At 30.1% G+C, this 6,632-nt stretch overlaps 1 long non-coding RNA gene across 1 annotated transcript; it reads left to right on the top strand.

The window, feature by feature from the left end:
* The first annotated feature begins 4,178 nt into the window (after positions 1 to 4,178).
* On the top strand, positions 4,179 to 5,797 carry LOC128281420 (uncharacterized). The gene is made up of 2 exons (XR_008271627.1): positions 4,179 to 4,360; positions 5,277 to 5,797. It is a non-coding gene; the product is annotated as an uncharacterized LOC128281420 (long non-coding RNA).
* Positions 5,798 to 6,632: the final 835 nt, after the last annotated feature.

Here is a 6,632-nt window from a genome sequence, read left to right as displayed (position 1 = left end):
TAGATTTTATGGAAAGTTATTTTAGTTATGCAGTTAGCATCTTTGTTTCCTCTCTAGGAATAAGAATATGTTATAGGAACTACTGTTTAATCTTCATAAGGAGTTAGATGAATTTGTTTTTATTCTCTTACTTTAAACTGTTTCTACTTTAAATCTTATTTTGATATACATATTTAAATATTTACAATGTTACCATAAAATTTAACTAAATTATATATTTTTAATTTAGTAGTTAAAATTTTTTGTCATAAATGGTATTTAAATTATATTTCATTAATTGAAGTGATATTTAAACTATATTATGTCATCTAAATTATTTTATTCATTTTTAAAAAATTCTCTTAACTAATTATTTTGTAACATGTGATAATTTTAATTAAAATAAAAATAAAAATAAAAATATTATTTCCTTAAATTATATTTTAAAAATTATAATTATATTCAAGCAAAATTATAATTTAAATATTACCAAATTTTGGTTCGCAAACAGAATCACAATAAAATTTATTACTATGCAAAATAATACTTTTATTACTCAAAATATATTTCTCATACTAAGAATTTTGAGGCTATAAAAGAAAGAGGAATACAAAAAGAAAAAGAAAAAAGAATAGCAATTATGAGGAAATACCAAAAATATTAGGGATTATTAAAAAATATGAGATAAGTATTAAAAAAGGTGAGGGAGTATAAAAATTATTAGAGATTACCAAAAAATACGAGTGATTATAAAAAATCATGAGGGAATATAAAAAAACATTTGGGAATATCAAAATTCTGAGGAAGTGTAAAAAAATGTGAGAAATTACCAAAACTTTTGAAGAAGTACAAAAGAAATTATGAGTGAATACAAAAAATATTGAAAAAGTTTTCTTTCATTTTACCTTTACCAAATTACCTAGTAACTCTATTTAGTATTAAAAGAGAGCTTATGGGACCCTAGAATTTCTCAGGAGGGAGAGGTGTAAAATTGAAATTTTTAATTAAAGTATTTTTTATAATTTAAATTAATTTTATTTTAATTTAAAAGTGTTATAAAATGAATGATTAAGAGTTTTTTTTAAAAAAAGTGAAGGTAATTTGAATAACGAAGTGTGACTTAAGTATCACTTATAATAATAATAAAAAAGTTAAAGTGCCAACTTAAGAAAAATAGTATTGTTTAGGCATTTTTTTATTTAAGCCTTAAAATTACAAAAACTAATTACAATTTTCAAAATTCAATTGATTCTTATAATAATTTTTATTTATATATATAAAGAATAATAGTTGAAGGTGTCGGATATTCACATAAAGAGTTGTACTGAATGTCAAGAAGAAGATTCTGCTTTCTCACTAATAGTGTTTTTTTTTTTTTTTTTGAAATCTCTTGCAACTATTTATACATTAGAACTTAAAATTGAATCATGTTCCTCCACATGTGTTACGATGAGATTCTCAAATCACATGTCACTTTTTAAGACTTCTTTAATCAATAAGTGATTTTATTGTAAAATGTTGTAAATGTATAATATATATATATGTTTGAGTCAAGTTATACAAAATATAAATCCATATATATATATATATACATGGGCTAAGGCAAAAAAATTTTTAGAGGGCGGATGAAATTTTAATTTTTATAGTTTATATTTTTATAATTTGTAAAGGATTAAATCGAATTTTTATAATTTTAGGGAGGTCAAAGTATAATTTTACCTTTACTAATTTAAAATTTTAAAAAAAATTTAAAAGTCTAAAATGTAATTTTACATTTTAGGGGGGGTCGGGGCCCATGCTAGCCCCCCTAACTACCCCCTGTATATATATATGTTTGAGTCAAGTTATACAAAATATAAATCCATATGAAACATTAAGGGTCAGTTTGATTGACTGAAAATGATTTTCAGAAAATGATTTCTGGAAAATGGTTTACTTTTCTAGATAAGCTAATATTTTCTGGTGTTTGGATAAACCTGTGTAAAATATTTTCATTGTTTGGTAAATTTTCTGAAAATATTTTATAAAACTATTTTAAATGAAACAAACATACATTTAAGAATTTATTATCTTCACATTGTTTAATTGAGTTTATTTTATATTTATTAAATTTATATTTTACGTAATGATTTATTTATAAATAAATACATCAATTAAACATTAATAACCAGTGCCAAATAAATGGATTCAAAGAGAAAAAAAATCATTTACGAAAAGAAATTCCCTAGTCTAAGAAAATAGATTACACAAGAATACATAGTTTAGACACATCATCTATGCACAAAAGTCCATAATTCCATTTCCATACCAGTCATTTACATCCAACTACTATGTTAACATGATTATGACTTACAACAAGAGAGGTAAACAGATGGATGAAGCATACAAATAACTAAAATATTTAACACATACAATCATTCTTATCGTCAATGGGCACATTTGGATGGAAGACAGAGAGAGCACGAGCAAACTCTTCAAAACCTAGAATTCCATTATGCTTTGTATTAAACAAGTCTAATATCTGCAGTGAAATAAAATATCTATTAACAGCAACTCAAGAAATATTATGCTAACAAGAATTATTCTTTCAAGGATGGAGACATTATTAAGTAACATTAGATAAAAATACCCGATCAGCAAATAAACTCTCCTTTTTGTTTGTTTTGAATAACGCCAATTAGAACTCCTCTTGTCAAATAGTAATATAAATAAAAGTCAAATATTACAAAGTAAGAGGGAAAGAACCAACTCAAGATGAAGAATGGCCATCAACCCAAAAAACTTGACAAACATAACAAAAGATATCAATTATATAACAAAATGGGAACTATGAAAAAACAAAAACCTTGTTGATCACCTTGTTGATCAGCCTATCATCTATAACAACATTGCTTATCTTCTTGACAAGCTCATAAAGTGCTTCTATTTCACTTACATTAATTGCATGAAGATGAGCAAAATAACAAATTTCAATAGAATGACTCAAGAACTAAAATAACACAAGCAAAGACTGAACAAATGTTAAATCAAGTAAAAGCATTGAATTTATCACATAAGAATATAGAAAAATATTTAAAAAGAAAAGAAAAAAATGATAAAATACAAACGGTCTCTCTTACAAGAATTTCAGGATCAACAAGACTTCTTGATTACTTGTACAAATCATTATCACATTATTGCGGCACTGAAGCAAATAAATGCTTCAATCCGTCTATGCATTGCAACATGATATTCTCTTCGCATAAATACACTCCATACCTAGGCAACAGCAAAAGAGACCAGAAATCCCATTCATGTCATTCTTTCCATACACTAGATCATTCTAAAAGCAAACAATAGGACTAACCTTTTTACCATTTCTTGATTCTATTGACTGAAGACCAAATATTGGAGTTGGAATCTGATAAAGCTGGAGGCCTCAAACTCAAAGTGAAATCAATATCTGTCTTATAAAATCAAACTATGATTTTAACATTTTAACTTACTTGAATTTTCTTTTGTCCTAACATTTTTAAAAGCATTCCATAAGTGTTTCCCCTTCTTTATTTTTTGTGCATGGAGGAGCACATCAAGAATTAACTCCTCCATGTCTATTTCTCATACATAGGAGATCAACAAAATACATTCAGGCAACACATACAACACTACTCATCATGAATCAAGAAACGCAAAGCGGATAAAAATAAGTAATCCTACAAAACAAAGAATTAACCATTTCATCCATTTTACAAAATTAAGGGTGACCACAAATCATCCATGTAACGCCCCAATTTTCGGAAATCCTGTGACTGTTGGCATAGGTTTAATTATGTTAGTGGGCCTCTAGAAAGCCCAAGCTTAAGATAGAACCCGGCAATTTTAGTTAATTTTTGTCCCATAAGAAAAATGGGGTGAAATTATGAAATAGGACCTATGTGAAAATGTTTGAAAATGCTATAGGCTAAATTGAAGTGACCAAATAAATAGGAGTGCAAAATAGGAGGATTTGCATGACAAACCTCCCATTTTACATGAAGTGGCCAGCCATCATGTTGTTGTAGACAAAATGTGCACTTGATATCCATAATTTATGGTACAAATTGATACAAATTGATAATAGGTTAGGTAAATGTTCAATGATAATAGGTTAGGTAAATGTTCCATGATAATGGGTTAGGTAAATGTTTCATGATAATGGGTTAGGTAAATGTTTCATGATAAGAATTCCATGTCTTTTGTATTAAAGAATTAAATGGATGAAATATGAAGTTTTATTAAAAGAAAAAGGGGTGAAAAGAACAAAGTTTTGTCCATCTTTGTTCATCATAGCTGAAAGTTAGAGAAGAGAAAGGAGAGGAGAAAGCTCTTGAGTATTTGGTCATTAGGAGGAGGAAAATTGACGGTAAGTTCTTGGTACCTTGCTTCTATTTTGAGGTTCATGAGTTCTTCTTGATTCTACCTTAACTCTTGAAGTATATTTTGATTTTTAGTTGTGTTGTGAGCATTTAGTCATGAATTAAAATGAAGGAAATGGTTGTTGTTTCATGTTCTTTTGATGAAAAATGGAAGATAGGTGAAGTTGAGCCAAACAAATGAGCATGCATGTGCCTTAGATGTTAAAGGGAAAAATCAGCTAACATGTTGTGCTTTAAAATGATGAAATGGAGATTATACTTAAGTAAAATCATAGATATGTGATGACTGATTGGTGATATACATGTTTAAATAACATGCATGCAAGGTATGTGTGAAAGAGTGATTTGGTAATAAATCTGCTTGGGACAGCAGCAGGAACGTGACTTTGGAAAATCACCATAAATTGTGGGAGATGAATTAGAAGCTGAATAAATTATGTAATTAAAGCTTATTTAGTCTAGTTTCTAATGAAATAAACAAGAACATATTTTGAATTCTGTACAATGAGAAATTTAATTTGTAATGAAGAGTGGTCAGATTAGTCAAACAGTGAAACATGGGAAACTTTGAGAAAAATCTGGTATTGATTGGCTAAACCAAAAATTCTGAAAATTTTATGGATAGAAGATATATGAGTCTACTTTCAGGGAAAATTAACGGAACTTGATTTGGAGTTTCGTAGCTCCAGTTATAAATAATTTAGTGACTGTTGCTCAGGAAGACAGCTTGCAGTGAAATTATGATTATGTGGTAAACATTGACAAAAATTTGTTAATGAGTTGCTTATTGATTTCTTATAAGCTTACTATGATCTGTAGGTGTGGTTGGCCGAATATTGTAAGGGGTTAATATGTAGTTCGTGTTTGAATAGTTAGATTAACGTGTTAGTAATCCAATTGTAGGCAATTCGTGTGTGTGGATCTCGTCAGCATATCGTCGCAAACAGGTGTGTAACTAACATCCTCTTTCTTAGTCTAGATCGGCAAAAGCCGAAAAGCCAAAATGCCGAAAACCGGTATTTTGTAGATTTGCGAGTGTGCGAATGCTCGTGAGGTAAATCGATTAATGTTTTTGGTAAGCTGCAATGTTTGGACTGCAAAGTGCATGATTTCTGTGCCCTCGATATTTTTGGGCTTAATGGGTCAAAATTGGAATGATGGGCCAACGGGCCCAATTCGGTAAGAACCCTCGGTAGTGATTCTGTTAGTACATGAAAAGTAGGAATATGCATGAAAAACCCTAAAATAGATAAATTACTGAAATACCTTTAAAAGTGGAAAATTTACAGTTTTACCCTTAGGAGATAAATTACCAAAATACCCCTAGGGTTAAATTGACTTAAATGCATGTTTGACTGTTGTTATTTACTGCATGCCATGTTGTTATTATCTGATGCATGGGATTGGGATATTGACGGAGGAAGTACTGAAAGTGGCTTGTCCATGTACTGGAGGCTTTGCCTCAATTTATCGTTAATCGAAAGCAAAGAATGCTACAACCGTGGAGTGTTAAATTTGGGTGGGTTGAGCTATTCCCACATGGAGTGTATGGCTGGTACGGGTGGAGTGTAGTGGTTGGTGGGTTGAGTAGTCTCCCAAATGGGCTTGCATATGTTTACTTGATGTTGCATGTATTTTGAAATGGGCCTATGGGCCATACTGTTATCTGAATAAGGGCTAAGGCCCGGTTTATTATAATCTGAAAAGGGCTCGCCCAATACCACTATTACTGAATGGGCTTAGGCCCAATAGGCTTGAGCTGACTTGGGCTTTGAATGGGTTTTCCTTACACATCGAGTTTCCCCAAACTCACCCTTTTATTTTCATCCACGCAGAAATCCCCAACCATAGTGGGCTTGAGTCGTGAGGAATTCGGAGTGACCACCCGCTCGAAAGTTTGATTTTCTTCTCGTGAACTGGACATCCTTTTATTTACGTTTGAAGTTTTGGGTTTTTAAATGTAATAAGGCCGCTTAATTATTTTTGATGGTTTTTAATATGTATTACTAAGATAAGTATTACTTATTTTAACTGTTGAAATTGGATACCTTTAGGGCGCGTTTTCAAAAACAACAATTGATTTCAAAATAACACGACAACAAGTAAAGCTTCTACAATGAAAGTATTTTCCAAAATTAATCACTTTTCCTAAAAATGACTTAATCAAATCGATTTCCTAGAAATATCCATGACGTTAAGGTGTGGCAATGGCGGTATGCATGTCTAGGATTGGATCCGAAGGGAGCTTGGTACTTAAGC

The sequence above is a fragment of the Gossypium arboreum genome, chromosome 10 (assembly GCF_025698485.1).
Source record: "Gossypium arboreum isolate Shixiya-1 chromosome 10, ASM2569848v2, whole genome shotgun sequence".
Classification (NCBI taxonomy): Eukaryota; Viridiplantae; Streptophyta; class Magnoliopsida; order Malvales; family Malvaceae; genus Gossypium; species Gossypium arboreum.
Note: the sequence above shows the minus strand (reverse complement) of the source record. Positions and strands in the feature narration are given on the sequence as shown.